General features: G+C 44.4%; 1 protein-coding gene across 1 annotated transcript in view; it reads left to right on the top strand.

Moving 5' to 3' along the window:
- Positions 1-24545, top strand: part of LOC124775700 (solute carrier organic anion transporter family member 5A1) — a 438784-nt gene that overhangs the window by 186796 nt on the left and 227443 nt on the right. The window contains exon 3 of the mRNA XM_047250528.1: positions 22973-23072. The gene's annotated coding sequence lies outside the window, so the exon portion shown is untranslated. The remainder of the gene's footprint in view (positions 1-22972; positions 23073-24545) is intronic.

Raw genomic sequence — 24545 nt, 5'->3', positions numbered from 1 at the left:
ACTTGAAATATCTCCACGGCTGAAAGCCCAAACAATTATTCAAAATAATTAAAAGACAAATCTTAAGCATTTACACTTTGCGGCTGAAAACCACAAATTTTAAAACAAACGCGGCTGAAGGCATAAATACAGAGCAAACAAGAAGGCCTAATCTTAAAATACTTAAGGTTCGGCTGAAGGCCATATACTGAACATAGAACAGACCAAATTATTACACGGCTGAAGGCCTGGCGCAGTACTTGCGACCAAAGAATATCACAATCACAAACAACAGGACAATGGTGCTTAGAAGTGTTCCAGGGGTCGGCCTGGGGAGGTAACGCTAACGTAAGTTTAGCCAAGTGTAATACTCAATAATCGGATGGGAACACGACGTAGGGTCGGCTGAAGGATCAAACAACAACCTAATCAATTCCCTTCACCCGACCAACGGTTTCAAATATTGGCGTCTAAATACAGCCAAGGCACAATAACGACTCAAAAATATGGACAAACACAAAGGCTGTCGAACTAGAGGCCGTGGCGGACAGCATCAACACAGCGAGGAAACACACACTCGCTGCTCTGTCGCAACCGACCGAATGGTTCAAATGGCTCTGAGCACTATGGGACTCAACTGCTGAGGTCATTAGTCCCCGAGAACTTAGAACTAGTTAAACCTAACTAACCTAAGGACATCACAAACATCCATGCCCGAGGCAGGATTCGAACCTGCGACCGTAGCGGTCTTACGGTTCCGCCGGCCGAAGTGGCCGTGCGGTTAAAGGCGCTGCAGTCTGGAACCGCAAGACCACTACGGTCGCAGGTTCGAATCCTGCTTCGGGCATGGATGTTTGTGATGTCCTTAGGTTAGTTAGGTTTAACTAGTTCTAAGTTCTAGGGGACTAATGACCTCAGCAGTTGAGTCCCATAGTGCTCAGAGCCATTTAAAAAAAATCTTACGGTTCCAGACTGCAGCGCCTTTAACCGCACGGCCACTTCGGCCGGCCAACCGACCGACTGCCTGCTCCAGTACAGCATTCGTGTACCGAGCGAAGTGTCGCAGAGGCTAGCACACTGGACTCGCATTCGGGAGGACGACGGCTCAATCCCGCGTCTGGCCATCCTGATTTGGGTTTTCCGTGCTTTCCCTGAATCGCTCCTGGCAAATGCCGGGATGGTTCCTTTGAAAGGGCACGGCCGACTTCCTCCCCCATGCTTCCCTATTCCGATGAGACCGATGACCTCGCTGTCTCGTCTCCTCCCACAAACAACCCAGCCAACCAGCATTCATCTGCCCAGTGGCAATCACAGGAGTTACACACAGTTCCACGTAAACACTTGCACAAACAACCCGAACAATACTAAAACCAGTGACTGTGTAACAAGAAGCACGAATCACAAGTCGACACACAAACACACACACACACACACACACACACACACACAGAGAGAGAGAGAGAGAGAGAGAGAGAGAGAGAGAACCCAGATGCGGTCGGCGACCAAATACACGTCGTCCGATGAGACGACCGACCGAACGACCAATCGAAATCGTCCGCACTCAAGTCATATGTGTCGCCAGCGGTCGTCGAGTAGTGGCTGTGCAGACGTTACTGGAGCCCCATCCCGACTGAACTCCCGACACGCGACGACCCGGAAATAGTAACGGTCGCTCCAGAGATAGTACGACAGTGCATTTATCATGTAGGTAAGAGTAAGGGGAGATGGCGCTACGTATCCCAGCCGTACTACGTTTTGAAGCCATGGGGGCGTGGCTCGCTGCCATGACACTCTGACCAAAACATTGCCAGTGTGCTATAGCGCTGCGTGTATTACAGTCGCTAATTGCACCATATACGCATGTAACGTCATCAGATTGGTTGTTTAAAAGTTTTTGTTTAAAATAAAATCTCGTATAGGCGAAATTCCGCATTTCTTCTGATAAATGGAAATGTCGTGTGGCTAAGGCCTCCCGTCGGGTAGACCGTTCGCCTGGTGCAGGTCTTTCAATTTGACGCCACTTCGGCGACCTGCGCGTCGATGGGGATGAAATGATGATGATTAGGACAACACAACACCCAGTCCCTGAGCGGAGAAAATCTCCGACCCAGCCGGGAATCGAACCCAGGCCCTTAGGATTGACAGTCTGTCACGCTGACCACTCAGCTACCGGGGCGGACCGTTTCTTCTGATTAAAAATAGTTTTTAATGTAATATTACGAATAGCTAGCCTTCAATGTAAACGATACAATTTTGTTAATTCAGTAATAAACGTGTATCACAAACTAAATAATAGAAACTGAAAACTAAGTTAGCTATACTTCCATCCAAAGCCCCATAAATACATCTTGTTTGTAATACGTACTGGGACACTTCAGTTGCGTTACACTACTGGGAAACACTGTTCATTACCACCAATATTTACTGACATACGGTACATAGAATGGCAAATCTACACAGTGTCCTGTTAGGCCTATACTTTACACCAGTTAATGTAGTGTTAGCTTTTAATTTGGTACACGATGAAGACAAAGTGAGTTACTCAACACTTCGATTATCGACGATAGGTACGTATTATACTGAAACGTGAACTTGAAAACTAAGAATTTAGTTCTTTCAATTAACATACCTTTTGCAAATGTTTTGGGTGTGTAGGGAAAACTGATGGTACTGCATTTTCTCGGAGCCTTACTGTTGAAAGGGAAGTTCGGTCTATGTCCTCTTCTCGGAAATGCCGAGAACATATAGTGCTCCATTTAGACGCACGCCAATTCTTCCTCCTCACGGCATTCTCCCACAGAGCTTTCCGACTTTCATTTTTAGGAAATTTAAAATCATACAGGAGAAAAACACGCTATAGTACAAGTACCGATGTAGCACACGTTCATTTTCACAATGAAGTTGTAAAATCACACTTACCGAGACAACTTAAACATGAAATGTTATTCCCTTCGATTTCGCATCACAATCAGAACGATTCGTACATCTGAACACCACACAAGTCACCATAATAGCGCAAATTTCTTCCAAAAGCGAGCGACAAGCCTATGCACGCAAGCTTACAGCAGCAATGTTTTGGTCGGATTGAGATGGCTACCCTCGGCTTCACATAGCTTCACAGCTGTGACGTCACGGCGTCTCCCTCTATTCCTACCTCCATGGCATTTATCGATAAGCGCTGCTGCTGCCACTCACGGGTAGGCAAGCCAGCAACTTAGTGAGGCCAGTAAATCGAATAAGAAACGGGACGGCAGTACCACAAAGAGAAGATGTCAAGTAATAAACGGCACCAACACGAGCCGCGCACTGCTCAATACCTTCTTTATTCGATCGCCAGATATTCGCAACTGTCACTGGCTCCACCAGCTTTGTTGCCGTTACCGATTCATCTGCAGTGTGCTGCGAGAAGATAATCTTTTTTAAAACGTGGTGCTGAAGTGTGTGCGAAGTCAACAGATGCTGCGAGGACGGAGCAAGCGTGTTAAGTAGGCACTCGCGCGAGCGGTACTTTCACCAAGCAGTCGCAGTGCGGCGACTGAAATGGTGCAAAGCCGCGCTGCTCCACTTGGCTGTCTCGCGCTGCTAGGCACACCACATGATACGGCGTCAGCTGCTGCAACTACATAAACATCTCAAATTAAAACCGAACACCCTCCACAACGGGTCCGAGGAACGGTACCATTCGAGAGGTAATCACTATACATCTAGACATTTATGCCACTGGCATTCCCGTTTCGTAGAATGCGGAACGCGGTCCGGCGACAGGTCCACAGCCGCGCGCCCCCATTCCTGCTCACCCTCGTCCGACTGAAAGCGATGTCCACGCGTGGCTTCCTTCCCGTCGCCAAAGATATGAAAACCACACTGTGGAAGATGCGGACCGTACGGAGGACGTTCCAGTGTTTCCCAACCAAATCGCTAAAAGACGCGGAAAATATACTACTGGCCATTAAAATTGCTGCACCACGAAGATGACGTGCTGCAGACGCGAAATTTAACCGACAGCAAGAAGATGCTGTGATATGTGAATGATTAGCTTTTCAGAGCATTCACACAAGGTTGGCGCCGGTGGCGACACCTACAACGTGCTGACATGAGGAAAGTTTCCAACCGATTTCTCATACACAAACAGCAGTTGACCGGCGTTGCCTGGTGAATTGTTGTTGTGATGCCCCGTGTAAGGAGGAGAAATGCGTACCATCACGTTTCCGACTTTGATAAAGGTCGGATCGTAGCCTATCGCAGTTTTGGTTTATCATATCGCGACATTGTTGCGTTGGTCGAGATCTAATGACTGTTAGCAGAATATGGAATCGGTGGGTTCAGGAGGGTAATACGGAACGCCGTGCTGGATCCCAACGGCCTCGTATCACTAGCAATAGAGGTGACAGACATCTTAATCCGCTTGGCTGTAACGGCTGGTGCAGCCACGTCTCCATCCCTGAGTTAACAAACGGGGACGTTTGCAAGACAACAACCATCTGCACCCACAGTTCGACGACGTTTGCAGCAGCATGGACTATCAGATCGGAGACCGTGGCTGCGGTTACCCTTGACGCTGCATCACAGACAGGAACGCCTGCGATGGTGTTCTCAACGACGAACCTGGGTGCACGAATGGCAAAACGGCATTTTTCGGATGAATCCAGGTTCTGTTTACAGCATCATGATGGTCGCATCCGTGTTTGGCGACATCGCGGTGAACGCACAATGGAAGCGTGTATTCGTCATGGCCATACTGGCGCGTCACCCGACGTGATGGTATGGGGTGCCATCGGTTACACGTCTCGGTCGCCTCTTGTTCGCACCGACGGCACTCTGAACAGTGGACCTTACATTTAAGATGTGTTACGACCCGTGTCTCTACCCTTCGTTCGATCCCTGTGAAACCCTACATTTCAGCAGGGTAATGCACGACCACATGTTGCAGGTCCTGTACGGGCCTTTCTGGATACAGAAAATGTTCGAATGCTGCCCTGGCCAGCACATTCTCCACATCTCTCACCAATAGAAAACGTCTGGTCAATGGTGGCCGAGCAACTGGCTCGTCACAATACGCCAGTCACTACTCTTGATGAACTGTGGTATTGTGTTGAAGCTGCATGGGTAGCTGTACCTGTACAAGCCATCCAAGCTGTGTTTGACTCAATGCCCAGGTGTATCAAGGCCGTTATTACCACCAGAGGTGGTCGCTCTGGGTGCTGACTTCTCAGGATCTATGCACCCAAATTGCGTGAAAATCTAATCACATTCAGTTCTAGTCCAATGAATACCCGTTTATCATCTGCATTTCTTCTTGGTGTAGCAATTTTAATGGCCAGTAGTGTATGTTTAAATGAAATACATCCATCCAAACTAATTATATCGAGAGCAACAGTGACATGAAAACTTATAAATTAACGTCAGGAACAAGACTGTGACAATTTCAGATATACATGGTGTATTTGTAATGTATAAAGTACCAGAAGAAAGACCAAAACGTTTGTGTATGGGGTAGTATAAGAAAAGTAGGACACCATCTCCTTGATTTGTTACAGTATTGATGCTCTGTGTGTGTGTGTGTGTGTGTGTGTGTGTGTGTGTGTGCGCAGTTGGTGGTCTTGCGGTAGCGTTCTCGCTTCCCACGCCCGTGTTCCCGGGTTCGATTCCCGGCGGGGTCAGGGATTTTCTCTGCCTCGTGATGACTGGGTATTGTGTGATGTCCTTAGGTTAGTTAGGTTTAAGTAGTTTTAAGTTCTAGGGGACTGATGACCATAGATGTTAAGTACCATAGTGCTCAGAGCCATTTGAACCATTTTGTGCGCCTGGGTGTGTTTTATTTGTCTCCTTGTGTCGACTTTTTGTGTAGATGTCAGGCCTTAAAATAATTAGTACTTAATACTTGTCTGCATTTTACAAAACAGTGAAAGCACCTACTGATGGCGGTGCAAAGGTGCTGAAACTTGTTTTGGCATTCATAAACAGTGTTTGTTTGCATAGTAGGCGGATCTGAATTCCCGTAATTTGGCTTGCGAAAACAGCCCCTACTTGAGATTCGAAACCAAGCTGGACTATTGGCCAGCCGTATTGAGGCGAGTGGTCAGTCCTCGTATTAAGTACCTGCGACACTCGTCAGAGTGCCGTATCGAGCCGCGGCGGCCTGGACACGGGCTCTCCTTAACTGTGGCGGACGTGCCGGGGAAAAGTAGGCGTCCTTGTGCGGGGTGGGAGTGGCGGCGAGCACGGGCCGCGTAGCCGCTCTGTCGCAGTCGGCCGTGGCAGAAAGCGTTGCGGCAGGCCGCGCCGGCGAGCTCGCCAAACCCCGGTCCCCTTCACTCGTTCTCCGCCGCCGCCTCTGCCGCTACTTACGTCATACAACCGCTGACGCCCTACGGCAAATCCTGTCGAAGGCGATAGGAACGTAGTTACTTTACGTAAAGAGGAATACCGTTAAATATTTCATTTTCACAGTAATTTAGATTACACTCGAAACATCACTTCGTCTTTCAGAAGCACCCATTAGCCTGTGGCATTGCTTACCCATAGGTCTCCGCCTCACATTAATTAAGGGGGGGTAGGACGTCAAACGGGCCGACTTGGAGCAGGAGAGGCATCATAGGACATTTTAATTTCCAGTGTCTATACTTTTACAAATAAATTCAGAATTGACACTCTGAGCAGTGGAAGTTCGAAAACATAACGAAGTAATTTTTTTTACATGTAAAATTTCATAATTTTTTTCACTTACTAGCATTTGTTGCTATAGGTACTCTTTTCTTCATAAGTAAGAGAGATGGTTCAATGAATTTTGCACAGCATACAAACCATACTTAAAGGTATATGAAACTCTAGAATTTTCCAAATCTATTAAAAACTTTGGTAAAAATTGAGGTAATTAACTACAAAATTTGTGTTTTCCCTAAACATGAAGTTTAAAATTCAACAGTTCATTCGGTTTTTTTTTTTATAAATTAAATAAATTCTAGAGTTTCATACCCCTGTAAGTATGGTATCTATGCTGTGCCAAATTCATCGAAGAATCTCTGTAACTTATGAAGAAATGTGTACCTATAGCAACAAATGCAGCCATTAGTAAGTGAAAAAATGAAATTTCACACGTAAAAAAATTATTTTGTTATGTTTTCGAACTTCCACTGTAGTGAATGTGAATCCTGAATCCTTCCTGGTCATGCTGACAAAGTTTTATGAATTTATTTGTAAAAGTATAGACAGGGAAATTAAAATGTCCTGTGATGCCTCTCCTGCTCCAAGTCGGCCCGGTTGACGTCCTACACCCTTAACTTGCTATAGCTCGTTACTTTGACCAGCTGTTGCTGTATGGCTACCTGACAAAACATGCCCCAGGCTGTGGCTAAGCCATGTCTCCGCAATATCCTTTCTTCCAGTAATACTAGTCCTGCAAGTTTCGCAGGAGAACTTCTGTGAAGTTTGGAAAGTAGGAGACGAGGTACTGGCGGAAGTAAAATTGTGAGGACGGGTCGTGAGTCGTGCTTGGGTAGCTCAGATGGTAGAGCACTTGCCCACGAAAGGCAACGGTCCCGAGTTCGAGTCTCGGTCCGGCACACAGTTTTAATCTGCTAGGAAGTTTCACAACTGAATGAAATACGTAACGAAAGACAAATTCTGACATTAGCTGCAATCGGGCATAATGCACGGGTGACAACTGAAAATTTGCGCCGGTCCAGGACTCGACTTGGATTTCCTTCTTATCGCTAGCGCTGGCCTCAACAACTTCAGCTATCAGAGCACGCTTCCCGTCCGACCCAAATTCCCGTACGTCGCACACGACGTACGTCGAGCTCCCTGTCCATTATTCGTATTACTGGCAGTCTCACCTCGTTCCCGTAAGAGGTCCAACGAAAAGTGAAGGTATCATTCTTTGCCCTCAAGGTGCGTATATTTTTTTTACATGTGTGGTGTCGTTTTTACGGAAATTCCCTAAAGAAGACACACGACACGTACAGGATGTTCAAAAAAAGTGTCGAATACTTTGAGAGATTGTAGTAGTCATCGAAACAAAAGTAAGTCCAGCAAAGAAGGGTCTGGAAACGCATGCTTTCCGAAAAAAGCATATGTTTATAGGAAGGGCTGCGCGATACTTGGTTGCGGATGCTAGCACAGTCGTTGCACTGGCGCTCCGTCAAATGTGTCGACAGGGTATTATGATGTCTTACTCACAGTACTCTACCTACCATTAGGCGTTCTGCACTCAATTGTATGGTTCGATTCGTATTGTAGACTACGCTAGTATCCGACCTTTTTGTGCCGTGTTGTACAGTACTGTCAACCCAGGGTACGTATAATGGTGTTTTACTTTCTTCCAAACGCTGATTTGCCTATGTGTTTACTGTTATTTCGCTGTTTGTACGTAACTTTTAAACTCCCTACGCACATTCATTGTGCTATTAGACAACTGGGAGCACTTTGGAACTGTTTTTGTTTCTCAGGTGACATCCAATGACTAGTTCGTATACACAGTCATTGAAAAAGCTGGATTTACACTAGAAGCAGGTCAAGCGACGCATGCCTGCATACGCGATTCGCGAGTACCAAACTGATGCCGATCAGAAAACGGAAAAGGCGAAAAACAGGGAGATAACGGATTAGAAATTACCAAGGAAAGGGCTTTGTTACAAAAGTTAATACTGAGTTCAGAAGATCTTAATACGATCCCTCCTTTCAATCATCGTATGAACTTCGAAATGGCAGATACTGGGATCGCTCATCGCGGAATAGAAAAGCACCTACAATCGCTTTAAGTCACTCTGTAGTGGGAAGCCCTCACGACCAGAGGCATATCTGTAGGATTTTATAGAGATTGTACGAAAGAACTTGCTCCCCTTTCTATCAATCATGTTTCGAGGGTCGGTGGAGCAAAGGATGGTACCTAGCTGCTCGGAAAAATCGCAGGTCATTCCCTTTTTCAAGAATGGTGTAGGACAGATGCACATAATTGTAAACCTATATCGTTGACGTCAGTCTGCAGCAGTATTATGGAACATGTTTTATGCTCATATATTATGGCATTTTTTGGAGAACGAAAATGTCCTCTATAAAAGTCAACATGGATTCCGCAAATAGTGATCTTGCGAAACTCAACTCGCTCGTTACCTCCATGAGACCCATAGCCCTGTAGACAACGGCGATCAGGTTGACGTCGTGTTCCTTGACTTCAGGAAGGTGTTTGACACTGTCCCGCACTGCCGTTCAGTGGAAACCAAAATGTGTGCTTACCGAGTATGGGAGCAGATTTTCGACTGGATTCAAGACTTTCTTGCAGATCGAACTCAAAGCCTCTCTCTTAACGGAACAAAATCGATAGATGTGAAGTTAATTATTCCCGGCGGGGTCAGGGATTTTCTCTGCCTCGTGATGACTGGGTGTTGTGTGATGTCCTTAGGTTGGTTAGGTTTAAGTCGATCGAAGTTCTAGGGGACTGATGACCATAGATGTTAAGTCCCATAGTTCTCAGAGACATTTGAATTTGAAGTTAATTTCCGGAGTACCTCAAGAAAGTGTGAAAGCACCATTACTGTTTACAATATATATAAGTGATGTTATAGAAAGCGTCGGATGCTGTTTAAGGCTGTTCCCAGATGCTGCGGTTGTCTATAGCTAGTAGCAACGCTAGAACATAGCAACTATTCGCAGAATGACCTCCAGAGAATTGATGAGCCTTTGTGGTCTATTTTGGAGAGAACAGCGCATTATCACTCATCTCAACTTGCCACTATTTCACTGTAACAATGGTATAAGATTACCCTGAAAACCATGCAGGATCTGTACTGACGCATACCGAGACGACTGGAAACTGTTTTGAGCGCCAACAGTTTTCCTAGGCCGTATTAGGTGTGCTAATGTGTTTGTTGTGTTTTCATATTTTTGTCCATACCCTGCAGCTTCAGAAGTAAATAAATATAAAGAGGAATTAGTCGAGATATTTCCTAGATACAATTATTACAGTGAAAAATAAGAAGAATATTGCCAATTAATACTTTTGAATAAAAAAAGTTCAGATTCACATCATTCTACGTGCCCTCATATTGTTGACATGCTCAGTTACATTTGATACTGCCATTCCAATTCTTCTATTATTTTTCCTGAAATATAGCGAGTGGATTTTGCGTCTATATTATTTGATTTTGCCAGTCAGATGGCTCTGAGCACAATCCGACCTAACTTCTGAGGTCATCAGTCGCCTAGAACTTAGAACTAATTAAACCTAACTAACCTAAGGACATCACACACATCCATGCCCGAGGCAGGATTTGAACGTGCGACCGTAGCGGTCGCTCGGCTCCAGACTGTAGCGCCTAGAACCGCACGGCCACTCCGTCCTTTGCCAATCGACTGTCCCTTCGTTCAAAAAAATAGTCAGTGCATTTTGTTCTAATTCCATCTACGGGTAATTTGGTTAGTTCGTTGTAGGTAGAGGGTATGCTTCCCAGATTTTGTTCCATGTATCTTTGTGATTATATCAGTCTCTTAGTGAACACAGCTCTTACAATGTTTTCCCGGAGCAATTCACATTTACGTCTAGTGGACGATGTTATATGCTCCAAGTGCTACTAGTTATATCGAAAGTGTAACTAAACCTAATAAATATTTACTTTAAAGTAAGAATGAGTTTCTCCTCCGGTGAGATATACACACACAAAAAAAAGTTTAGCATCACCTCGTTTCCGACAGTTCCGGAATCCGTACAGAAGATTGGAACAGAGATCAACATAAACATCATTTCCGCTCTTTTCATTGCTCATGAAAACCACACAGCGAGACCTTCAGAGGTAGTGGTCCGGATTGCTGTACACACTGGTACCTATAATACCTGTAGCACGTCCTCTTGCATACTGTCCACAAGTTCATCAAGGCACTGTTGGTCCAGATTGTCCCAGTCGTCAACGCCGATTCGGCGTAGATCCCTCAGAGTGGTTGGTGTGTCATGTCGTCCATAAACAGCCCTTTTCAATCCATCCCAGGCGTGTGCGATAGGATTCATGTCAGGAGAACATGCTGACCACTCTAATCGGGCAATGTCGTTATCCAGAAGTCATTCACAAGATGTGTACGATGGGGGAGCGAATTATCGTCCATGAAGGCGAATGCCTCGCCAATATGCTGCCGATATGGTTACACCATCGGTCGGAGGATGGCATTCACGTATCGTACAGCAGTTACGTCGCGTTCCATGATCACCAACGGCGTACGTCGGCCCCACATAATGTCACGCCAAAACATCAGGGAACCTCCACCTTGCTGCACTTGTTGGACAGTGTGTCTAAGGCGCTTAGCCTGACCGGGTTGCCTCCAAACACGTCTCCGACGATTGTCTGGTTGAAGGCATATGCGACACTCGTCGGTGAAGAGAACGTGATACCAGTCCTGAGCGGTCCGTTCGGCATGTTGTTGGGCCCGTCTGTACCGCGCCGCATGGTGTCGTGGTTGCAAAGATGGACCTCGCCATGGACGTCGGGGGTGAAGTTGCGCATCATGCAGCCTAATGCGCACAGTTTTAGTTGTAAAACGACGTCCTGTGGCTGCACGAAAAGCATTATTCAACACGTTGCTGACAGGGTTCCTCCCAGCCGTAAACCGTAGGTAGGTGGCCTCCACTGCAATAATAGCCCTTGGGCGGCCTGAGCGAGGCATGTCATCGACACTTCCTGTCTCTCTGTATCTTCTCCATGTCCGAACAACATCGCTTTGGTTTATTCCGAGACGGCTAGACACTGCCATTGTCGAGAGCCCTTTCTAGTATAAGTTAAAAATGCCGGCGAGATTGGACCGCGGTACTGATCGTGTAGGCATGGCTGAACTACAGACAACACGAGGTGTATACCTCCTTCCTGGTGGAATGACTGGAATTGATCGTCTGTCGGACCCCCTCCGTCTAATAGGCGCTGCTAATGCATGGTTGTTTACATCTTTGGCCGGGTTTAGTGATCTCTGAACAGTCAAAGGGACTGTGCCTATGATTCAATGTCCACAGTCAACGTCTATCTTCAGGAGTTCTGGGAACTAGGGTGGCGCAATTTTTTTTTTTCGAGTCTGGTGAAATGTCATCATGACTAAACTGAAGCAACTGATTAAACTATTTTATATACAACGTCAAGTAACTGAGTAATTTGGATTCGTTGTCCTATAGCTTGGAATTTAATGATAGAGTTGTAGTAAGCCTGCTATTTAAAACAGGTTGGACCCAGTATGTGCGTTTTCCATATCTACACGTCACAAATGAACCACAGACAAACTGCACCCTCCACGTCCATTTTCTACGGCCGACCACAAGTGACTGAGGCGAAGAGACAACAGGCGCCCTCCAACGCTCATCTGAACTATGCCTACTCCTGATTTCGATCGCGCGACAACCCGCGTTACATCTGAACGTAGCCTCATTTTGTTTACGCGATATGCGTGAGAAGTGGTCGGCTGGCACGCGGCAAAATGATCACCCGTGCCTCAGCAGGCTTCTCATGTTGCCGCATGGGCGCTGCCCGCACGTGATACAGGCGTGTGCAGAATCTCGCATGACAATCCGTCTGGCGAAACACTGACTCCAGCCTTCATATTTTCCATTTTCAGCGCCGGATAAAATCAGCCAAGGATAGATACTTCTTTGCTAGATTCAAGGGTGCACCTACCTCGGAAAGCCATACCTGTTGTGAAACAAGTACTGTTCAAGTTGTAGATTTTTGCGCTCATTGTCGTCAGTTGTGAGTTTTTTCTCTTTCCTTGCAGCAAATTATGCTTTACTTATTTGTAATATTGAGTTCAGTCGTAGTCAGGCGGCATTTCCTTTAATTTAGAGGTGTAAAACAGGAATGTGTTGCATCAGTACTTCGTCCGTCTTATCATATAGTTACACATGGATACCGGACATGCGGAATAAATACAGGGCTATTACAAATGATTGAAGCGATTTCATAAATTCACTGTAGCTCCATTCATTGACATATGGTCACGACACACTACAGATACGTAGAAAAACTCTAAAATTTTGTTCGGCTGAAGCCGCACTTCAGGTTTCTGCCGCCAGAGCGCTCGAGTGCGCAGTGAGACAAAATGGCGACAGGAGCCGAGAAAGCGTATGTCGTGCTTGAAATGCACTCACATCAGTCAGTCATAACAGTGCAACGACACTTCAGGACGAAGTTCAACAAAGATCCACCAACTGCTACCTCCATTCGGCGATGGTATGCGCAGTTTAAAGCTTCTGGATGCCTCTGTAAGGGGAAATGAACGGGTCGGCCTGCAGTGAGCGAAGAAACGGTTGAACGCGTGCGGGCAAGTTTCACGCGTAGCCCGCGGAAGTCGACGAATAAAGCAAGCAGGGAGCTAAACGTACCACAGCCGACGGTTTGGAAAATCTTACGGAAAAGGCTAAAGCAGAAGCCTTACCGTTTACAATTGCTACAAGCCCTGACACCCGATGACAAACTCAAATGCTTTGAACTTTCGGCGCGGTTGCAACAGCTCATGGAAGAGGATGCATTCAGTGCGAAACTTGTCTTCAGTGATGAAGCAACGTTTTTTCTTAATGGTGAAGTGAACAGACACAATGTGCGAATCTGGGCGGTAGAGAATCCTCACGCATTCGTGCAGCAAATTCGCAATTCACCAAAAGTAAACGTGTTTTGTGCAATCTTACGGTTTAAAGTTTACGGCCCCTTTTTCTTCTGCGAAAAAAACGTTACAGGACACGTGTATCTGGACATGCTGGAAAATTGGCTCATGCCACAACTGGAGACCGACAGCGCCGACTTCATCTTTCAACAGGATGGTGCTCCACCGCACTTCCATCATGATGTTCGGCATTTCTTAAACAGGAGATTGGAAAACCGATGGATCGGTCGTGGTGTAGATCATGATCGGCAATTCATGTCACGGCCTCCACGCTCTCCCGACTTAACCCCATGCGATTTCTTTCTGTGGGGTTATGTGAAAGATTCAGTGTTTAAACCTCCTCTACCAAGAAACGTGCCAGAACTGCGAGCTCGCATCAACGATGCTTTCGAACTCATTGATGGGGACATGCTGCGCTGAGTGTGGGAGGAGCTTGATTATCGGCTTGATGTCTGCCGAATCACTAAAGGGGCACATATCGAACATTTGTGAATGCCTAAAAAACTTGTTGAGTTTTTGTATGTGTGTGCAAAGCATTATGAAAATATCTCAAATAATAAAGTTATTGTAGAGCTGTGAAATCTCTTCAATCATTTGTAATAACCCTGTATATAGCTTACCTTACAGAGTTGCTCACACACAGCTTAACAGGACTGTAACCACTGCTACGGGTGCTGCTCCCAGCACCACCACCACCTCTAACTATAATTACTCGCACCTTGGCCCGCTCCTCTCGTCTGCCTCTCCATCCCGCCTCCCTTGCCCCTCACATATGCAACAGACTAACCCCTCCGTTCATCATCTCAAATTGAGGGTACATTATTTCAAGAACGGGTTAAGGTGAAATAGAGACAAATGGTAGAGCCACAGCGGGCGTACAAGCTGTCCCAAGGAGATATGAAGGGAAAAGCGGAACGATGTTTAGAGTTGAACGTCTCGTCGATGTTTAGGTGACGGATAACTAACAAGGGAAGGCCGCCAATTGTGAAATTCAGATTCGATTCATACTGCGCATAATAAAAGCTCATGGCCAGAGGTATATTGTGGCAAAGCACCAAGATGCACTTCTCAGCCATTGTCGAGAAAATCGACAGTTAAAAGAAACCGTTGCGTTGAAATACTCTCTACGATTACTAATTTTCTACACCGTCGTGGTGCAGCGGTAAGCGGTCGGATTCGTAACCCGAAAGTCGCCGGATCGATTCTCGCGCCATGCTACCTTTTTTTTTAGTATTTGTTTTTTGTAATTCAAATACATACATATATATATAATTCCCGGCAATCAGTTGCAACAATTATGCATATAATAAGTTGTTGAAAGTCGTTTGTCGTGGAAAAACTGGCGACTTCGAACATCATTATGTTTTCCGCAAACAAAGTTGTATTTCACAAATGTTATTAATTATCTTCATAATGTTAACCACGTATAGTTAACGGAAGACGTAGAAACGATATTCCGAAACGAATACGTATAGCGTAAGTCAAACGTTCGAATTAGAATAGAGACCCCACGAACACAAACTTGCTGTGGCAGGTATGAAATATAAACTCCGTTACTCGCTCGTTACACTTGAAGGACAGATGTTGAATGGGCCGAAACGAGCCGCCGCATAAAAGCGTGGTTGCCTGCTAACTTCGAAAGATGGTAGATGCGGTCCCTAGCGCAACTTATAACATCGTCGAAAATCAGTGCGGACGTGAGAGCTTTGGTACACCCTGTTAAACAAACGGAAAAATGGAGGCGGTACAATTGGAGAGCGATCCGCCTTCACCAACATGCATAAGCAATTCATTAATAGTATGTATATATATATATATATATATATATATATATATATATATATATATATATATATATATATATATTTGAATTACAAAAAACTAATAATAAAAAACAAATTGCGTGGCGCGAGATTCGAACCGGCGACCTTCGAATTACGAACCCGAGCGCTTACCGCTGCGCCACGACGCTGTAGAAAATTATTAATCGTAGAGAGTATTTCACCGCAACGGTTTCTTTTAACTGTCGATTTTCTGGACAACGGCTGAGAAGTGCATCCTGGTGCTTTGCCACATTACACCTCTGGCCATGAGCTTTAATTATGCGCAGTATGAATCGAATCTGAATTTCCCAATTGGCGGCCTCCCCTTGTAAGTGAGACAAAAATAAGTCAGTATATCGGTCGTGACCTTGTTGAATGAATCGTTGTGGGAAACCGAATGTAGGGTGGCGGAGTGCAGATTCAAACACCGATTCTCCCGAACGCCAATCTAGTGTCTGAAATGCTACGTCACCTCACTCGCTCCCAAGCGCTTATCGCTTTGCACGGTCTCCATTATTTGGCAATGATGCCCGTGATGCCATTTCTGTCGCCACAGTAGTCAGTTAAACAAAGGGAGGGAAGCAGTGAACGTATTGACGGAGAATGGCAACAAATCTGGGATAGGGCAGAAACGGGGAGGAGAACCTACCAGTTCCTACCTAACATAAAAGAAAGACCATGAATGACATACTTGCTTCGGACCAAGGGAGCTGTACACTACCTGTCGGGAATGGTTCTGTATCCAGCTACTTACAAGGGAACCTCCCCATCGCACCCCCCTCAGATTTAGTTATAAGTTGGCACAGTGGATAGGCCTTGAAAAACTGAACACAGATCAGTCGAGAAAACAGGAAGAAGTTGTGTGAAACTATGAAAAAAATAAGTAAAATATGCAAACTGAGTAGTCCATGCCAAAGATATGCAACATCAAGGAGAGTGTGAGCTCAGGAGCGCCGTGTTCTCGTAGTTACCGTGAGCAGCTGTGGAACGAGAGGTCCTTGGTTCAAGTCTTCCCTCGATTGAAAATTTTAATTTTTTATTTTCGCAAAGTTATGATCTGTCCGTTCGTTCATTGACGTCTCTGTTCACTGTAATAAGTTTAGTGTCTATGTTTTGCGACCGCGCCGCAAAACCGTGCGATTAGTAGACGAAAGGACGTGCCTCTCCAATGGGAACCGAAAACATTTGATCGCAAGGTCATAGGTCAACCGATTCCTCCACAGGAAAACACGTCTGATATATTCTATACGACACATGACAGGAATATGTTGTCGACCCACCTAACTTGTAAACTTGGCGAATGGGTAAAAAGATTCTTCTACCTTGCCCGATTTAGGTTTTCTTGTGGATGTGATAATCACTCCCAAAAAAGTGATGAAATCACAAGAGTTTGTCTCATAAACTGCAACAAATTAATGCAACAGTTTCACAGTCGCACAGTTTTCCCTGTGCTCTGTCAAAACATATGTTTTTAACGTTTTCAAATTTTTCCGTGTGTACACCGTCAAATCCTGCATATGTCCAAGCAAATCTGAACATGTCCTGGAACTTTGGAGAGCAAAGTTGATTGTGTGTGTGTGTGCCTGAACTTTGATAATTGTCTGAAAATAAAAAATTAAAATTTTCACTCGAGGGAAGACTTGAACCAAGGACCTCTCGTCCTACAGCTGCTCACGCTAACCACAGTACCACAGCGCTACTATGCTAGCTAGCACTGTCCTTAATGTTGCCTATCTTGAGCATGGACTACTCAGTTTATATATTTTGCTTTTTTTTTATTGTTCCACACAACTTCTTCCTGTTTTCTCGACTGATCTGTGTTCAGTTTCTCAAGGCCTATCCACTGTGCCAACTTATAACTAAATCTGAGGGGGGTGCGATGGGGAGGTTCCCTTGTTAGAAAATAGGACCGCGTACCACAGACACTTGTGAATCTGGAGCAATCGGTTCCTCGGATCACATCGTCTGGGAGTATGCCATTAAACAAGATGTTACAGATCAGGACAGGAAGGCATTTGGAAATGCAACAGTCTGTAACTTAATAAGGAATGAGGAACTGAATTCTTCCACAGTTAAGATATCAGCTTACGAACTGCAAGCCGTTTTCATGGCCACGAGAGAACCACGAACGTGCCTTGTATCATGATAGCGAGACGGGTCACGGCAGAACGCCCACCTCCTGGAAGCAGGGAGGAGATGAGTCTCGGGGAGGAGTAGGAAGGACTTCCTGAGACCCTGACAGCCACCTCCCAATCTGTACACCTTGGGTGGCACAGCAACGCAGCCCCTATGAATCCTGAGTTGCACCTCAGCACGTCAGAGGCTAACCATCCAGACGAACGAGAGATCCAGCCTGGTTCTAATACCAAGTACTGTACTGCTGTGTAGTACAGTGTCGTAGTAGTGTAGTTCAGAATTGTTACAAAATTTGTGACATACCAGTGCCGCATGGTGTAACAGACGAGTAGTGTGCGTTCTGGATTTCGTATGAACAGATATCTGTGCTCCATATGGCCAAATCGTAGTATTCCGATTTTTTAGTTACTATTATTATTATTATTTCTCTTTCCTGTCTCAGACGTTATGTCTGGTTAAAAATGGAAAGTGACGCGGACCTTGATCAAGCGTGACTTCCTTTTAACTGTACGGTATATGTTACATTGCCTTTAGGAACTTTCGGGTAATTGAACATGTATCAATAATTACAGATTTCTGTAGTTGTATATATATGTTTGGATGTAGCTGTATTGCGTTGATGTACTGGTGGATATTGTGTGGTATGACTCCTGTAGTTGATAGTATAATTGGTATAATGTCAACATTATCCTGATGCCACATGTCCTTGACTTCCTCAGCCAGTTGGATGTATTTTTCAATTTTTTCTTCTGTTTTCTTCTGTATATTTGTTGTATTGGGTATGGATATTTCGATTAGTTGTGTTAATTTCTTCTTTTTATTGGTGAGTATGATGTCAGGTTTGTTATGTGGTGTTGTTTTATCTGTTATAATGGTTCTGTTCCAGTATAATTTGTATTCATCATTCTCCAGTACATTTTGTGGTGCATACTTGTATGTGAGAACGTGTTGTTTTATTAGTTTATGTTGTGTAGCAAGTTGTTGATGTACTATTTTTGCTACATTGTCATGTCTTCTGGGGTATTCTGTACTTGCTAGTATTGTACATCCTCTTGTGATGTGATCTACTGTTTCTATTTGTTGTTTGCAAAGTCGGCATTTATATGTTGTGGTATTGGGATCTTTAATTATACGCTTGCTGTAATATCTGGTGTTTATTGTTTGATCCTGTATTGCAATCATGAATCCTTCCGTCTCACTGTATGTATTGCCTTTTCTTAGCCATGTGTTGGATGCGTCTTGATCGATGTGTGGCTGTGTTAGATGATAGGGGTGCTTGCCATGTAGTGTTTTCTTTTTCCAATTTACTTTCTTCGTATCTGTTGATGTTATGTGATCTAAAGGGTTGTAGAAGTGGTTATGAAATTGCAATGGTGTAGCTGATGTATTTATATGAGTGATTGCTTTGTGTATTTTGCTAGTTTCTGCTCGTTCTATAAAGAATTTTCTTAAGTTGTCTACCTGTCCATAATGTAGGTTTTTTATGTCGATAAATCCTCTTCCTCCTTCCTTTCTGCTTAATGTGAATCTTTCTGTTGCTGAATGTATGTGATGTATTCTATATTTGTGCATTGTGATCGTGTAAGTGTATTCAGTGCTTCTAGGTCTATGTTACTCCATTTCACTACTCCAAATGAGTAGGTCAATATTGGTATAGCATAAGTATTTATAGCTTTTGTCTTTTTTCTTGTTGTCAATTCTGTTTTCAGTATTTTTGTTAGTCTTTGTCTATATTTTTCTTTTAGTTCTTCTTTAATATTTGTATTATCTATTCCTATTCTTTTTTCTGTGTCCTAGATATTTATAGGCATCCTGTTTTTTCCATCGCTTCTATGCAGTCGGTGTGGTTATCCAATATGTAATCTTCTTGTTTAGTGTGTTTTCCCTTGACTATGCTCTTTTTATTACATTCGCCTGTTCCAAAAACCATATTTATATCATTGCTGAATACTTCTGTTATCTTTAGTAATTGGTTGTGTTATTGATTTGTTGCTGCCAGTAGTTTTAGATCATCCATATATAGCAAATGTGTTATTATGTGTGGGTATGTATATTATTATTATAATTATTATTATTATTGTTGCTATTATTTGTCTTAATATAGTTATTCTACGTAGGTTTTCCCCCATTAAACAGCATAATCCTTAGTTATTACTAACACATTTGAAATCATGTTTACGACATTATGTGTGTGCTTCATTCATGCCAATTTATGTTCAACATTCGGTCTGTTTTTTTATATGCGAGGGTTGAATGAAAAGTAATGCCTCCACCTCCGTTAATTGGGTTTGGATGGGAATATTTTAATAAATCAAACGCTGAAATAATCCTTAGAATGTGATCTTTAATTACCAATATTCACTTTTTCTAAATAATCACCAGTCAGTTGGATACATTTCTGTCAACGACGGACAAGTTTTCTGAAGCCGTCACGGAAGAAGTCGACACTCTGTTTCTGCAACCAGAATCTCACAGTTCTCTGAACATCTTCATCAGAAGCATAATGATGTCCCCGCGGAAAGTTTTTCAATATCGGGAACATATGGAAGTCAGAAGACGGTGCTAAATCTGGACTGTATGGAGGATGCCGTACAGTAGTGAGATTCAGTTTCTGAAGCTATGCTGTGGTGGCACGTGAAGTGTGTGGTTTGGCATTGTCATGCTGCAGGGAAACATTTCCCTTTTCCTTTCGAGCCCTTGTTGGCCGTCGTTTCAGTTTTCGCAGCGTTGTGATGTAACACTGAATTTGTTGTTGTTCCAAGATCAAGGAAATCAACATGGATTACACCATCTGCGTCCCAGAACACTGTGGTCATGATTTTTCCAGCTGAGAGCTGCGTCTTGAATTTCTTTTTCTGGGGCGAGTCTTTGTGTCGATATTCCGCAGACTGACGCTGCTTCTCCGGGTCGTAATCGTGTAACCACATTTCGTCTCCGGGTCGTAACCGTGTACGCACGTTTCGTCTCCTGTCACAATTGAACAGAAAAAGGCGTCACCTTCATTCTCGTAACGCGAGAGGAGTTCTTGGAAAATTTCAAGTCTGTGTGCATTCATTGCAGGAGTCAGTATCGGGGGTACCCATCGTCCACAGATCTTCCGATAGCCAAGCAAGGCAATAATGTGACCCACACGCTCTTGTTAAATGCCGATTGTGCTTGCAGTTTCTCTCTGAGTGATACGACGATCGTCCTGAATCAATCCGTCAACATTTTGCTTGTGAAACTCGGTGGTTGCTGTCACAAGACTTCCAATTCTTTGTTTGTCACGCAGGTCAGATGTACCCGTCTCAACATCTTTAAACTTATTCGCCCAACGACGCACAGTACTCACACCAACACAACCACCATAAACTGCTTTCATTCTGTGATGAATCTCCTTTGGGGTGACACCTTCTGCTATCAACAATTCAATGACTGCACGTTGCTTAAATCGCATTGACAGACCGTCTGCGCAGGGTACCATACTTTACGCTGTAACAACACAACCGCTCAATGCTACGGCTTCCCGCCAACCGGAGTTGTAGAGAAGAGGGTACGGAAGAAGCCAGTACCTGCCGCATACCAATGTTGCCAACTGTTGAAGAGTTACCAAGGTGGAGGCATTACTTTTCAGTCAATCCTCGTAGATAACAGACTAAAAGAAAGTATCTAATAAATGAATGATGCCTTCTGTGTGTAAATCTTACCGTATTCTCAAGTATTTGTGTGTCGTATTTTCTTAGGCGGAGCTTAGAGACAAAGCCAATATTTCTCTAACCCAGTGCTTTCCAAACTTTTCCATATGGCGACACCCTTCTAATACATAAAATTTCACGACAGCCTTCCGCTAATATTAAAGAAAGATTCTGATGTAAGTAACCATATTTCAAAAAAATAGTGATTTTTTATAGTTGATTTCTAGGCGCAGTACAATTACACATTAACCACAAATACAAAATTTTTCAGTATTATTATGAATTCAATGACTCACGTGGGCTTGACGAGCATTACAAGTCCGATTCTACTAGACTCCCGCCATCCTTGAGGCAGCTACTTGATCTCCCGTAGTGTTAGGACACGCAGCTTGGAAAGCTCCGCTCCAAACGATCGTGGTAGACCACCAAAAAGCCACACTCACCTTGACCAGTGTACCAAACCACCGTCCATACTTGATGCGTGTTCGTCTCACCTCCTAGTCTCGCAGTCTAGGCCGCTTGGCATTAAGTTACACAACTACGTTAAACTTCCTGTATTTCTTTTTTTCACTAATTTCTATTCGATTTCAAAGCACAAACGACTTCATACTAAGGCACATAGCATGGTAACCGGTGTGTTGCATTTGCCTAGTTGCATCACGTGAACGTCAAAGAGTATAGCTACACCACAACTGGTAGGATCAACTAAAATGGCGAGTGATCGTACTTCAGCTTACTCGCTATCCGGAAGTCTTCTGTAAACTATAGACTGTAGCCGCATAACACCCGCTGCAGAGTGAAAACCTCATTCTGGAGACATCCCCCAGGCTGTGGCTGAGCCTGGAAGGTAGGAGACGAGGTACTGGCGGAAGTAAAGCTGTGAGGACGGGGCGTGAGTCGTGCTTGGGTTCGTGCTTGGGTAGCACAGTTGGTAGAACAGTTGCCCGCGAAAGGCAAAGGTCCCGAGTTAGAGTCTCGGTCCGGCACAAAGTTTTAATCAGCCAGAAAGTTTCATATCAGCGCACACTCCGCTGCAGAGTGAAAATCTCATTCTAGTAAAAAAAAAAAGTTTAAATGTGTGTGAAATCTTACGGGACTTAACTGCTAATGTCATTAGTCCCTAAGCTTACATGCAGCTTATCCTAAATTATCCTAAGGACAAACACACACACCCATGCCCGAGGGAAGACTCGAACCTCCGCCGGGAGCAGCCGCACTGTCATTCTAGTTCACGTCTATATTAAGGAATTTTCTCTCCATACGTTGTGGTTACTATTTTTTTTGAGGGGGGGGGGATACATGTCGGTCAGAATCAATACGGGCCACTTGTCACCGAAAAACTGTTCACATGGATTACCTTGAGGTAGGAGCTCATGCTGTACGCGACTTCACGTTATAGACCTTGCGTGACAGTTACAGCGAGGTTTCGACTCGTCTGCTCCGTGTAATGACCGCAGCTTAAAATGATTCTACAAATTGGAAAACGTGCCCTTGTCCTTCAAAGTGTTACGTCAGAATGCCGTATGCAGACGCTATTACCCTCACGCGAAGAGTACCACAATACACGTAGTGAGTCCGCTGTGGAGCGTTTTGTTTTTTGCTCCGTAACGACATCCGGTGACGCACCATTAGCTCTGAGTGGATGACGTCAGGGCTCCTGAGCGTTTAGCAGAATCTGTGTCCACATGCCGTTAGCTAACATTGACCTCTTTTTTCTTTTTTTGTCATTGCTTGCAGAAGTTCCTGCTGAAGAAGGCTGCGGATTCAGCCAGCGATGGCTCTGGGCTGCTCGTAGGGGCGACTGACAGCTAGCTGATAGCGCCTCGTTCCTAATAAGGTAAGGCTCGCTCCTGCGTGCACGTTGAACTGCTAGCGCTGCTGACTACAGTGTCTGCTTGCGACACCCCGACACCCTTGTCTGTTGAATCAAAGTCACCGCGTGACCGTAAGCCTTACTTTTCGGGGGTATGACAGACGGTGTTAAACGAGATGGGGAAACGAACATCCACTGCCAGAAATCACAGTCTCGTCTCCTATTGACCTTCAAGTAAAACAATGCGTTTTTTTTGTTTTGTTTTTTAATGCACGGTTGTCATTTTCTGGAGGGTCAGTACTATGGTACAGTCAATTCCTCTACATATTCAAATAACAGATCAACGTATTTCAGTGTCCCTGATAACGGGTTCTCGGTTTCTTTTATCGCCTCGTCTTTACCCTCTTCTTCTACCGAACACATTTTCTTAACTATATCCGCGTCATATAGCTGTTCTAATCCCGCTTTACAAACATCGTTATGCAGCTATTCACGGATGTTTCATCATCCTCGTTTCACAACCAGAAATTTGTATTCTGGATGAACATATTTTTGCTCGTTTTAGTAGAATAACACAGGCTTCTACTAAAATGTTCGACGTTTCGACCTCTCTGCTGGCATCTTCCTCAGGATCTTTTGGTGTTCACTACTGCTAGAACACTGTCAGAGACGAGTGTCGCGTCCACTTATAAAGGGGGAGCAGAGCGGGAATATTAGCCTATGACTATGACCCACCAATGTTAGCCATATGAATTTTAACCAATACTATCACTTCTCCAGCACGAACGCCAGAAAACTCCCCCTTTGTAAGTGGACGCGACACTCGTCTCTGACAGTGTTCTAGCAGTAGTGGACACCAAAAGATCCTGAGGAAGATGCCAGCAGAGAGGTCGAAACGTCGAACATTTCAGAAGAAACATGACGCGGCCTAATAACCCAGAAGATTTTGACTTCAGTGACAACGGCTACGAAAGCCCGCAGACTTACATAAAACACAGGCTTGCTTTTTTAAAGCCTGCCGAATTATATATAATCTGCACCCATAATATCAGAAGTTTGATAAACTTGGTCTCATTTCCACATATTATTTACAATAATAACAAGTTAAACTACCAATCAAAAGTTTTCCGTTACTCATAAAAACTTTGGATTTGTGGTTAAAACAGCGATTTAGCTTTAAATATCCTATCATATCCTCATTCTGAAAATAAAACAAGTGTAAACGCGTAATAAAATGTGACACCTGCTGCCGTCGTTACGATGTTATTTATTTTGTGACAACCAGTTTCGGTGCTTCAGTGCAGCATCTTCAGGCCTTAACTGACGCTGAGCGGGTTAACTCCACTTGCTTATACGATTTATCAGTGGCCAACATCTATGAACTAGTTTTCGCAGATTACCTACAACAACGATGGTGGTTCAAAAATGGTTCAAATGGCTGTGAGCACTATGGGACTTAAAATCTGAGGTCATCAGTCCCCTAGAACTCAGAACTAC

The sequence above is a fragment of the Schistocerca piceifrons genome, chromosome 2 (assembly GCF_021461385.2).
Source record: "Schistocerca piceifrons isolate TAMUIC-IGC-003096 chromosome 2, iqSchPice1.1, whole genome shotgun sequence".
Taxonomy (NCBI): Eukaryota; Metazoa; Arthropoda; class Insecta; order Orthoptera; family Acrididae; genus Schistocerca; species Schistocerca piceifrons.
This window is presented reverse-complemented; position numbering and strand designations above follow the sequence as displayed.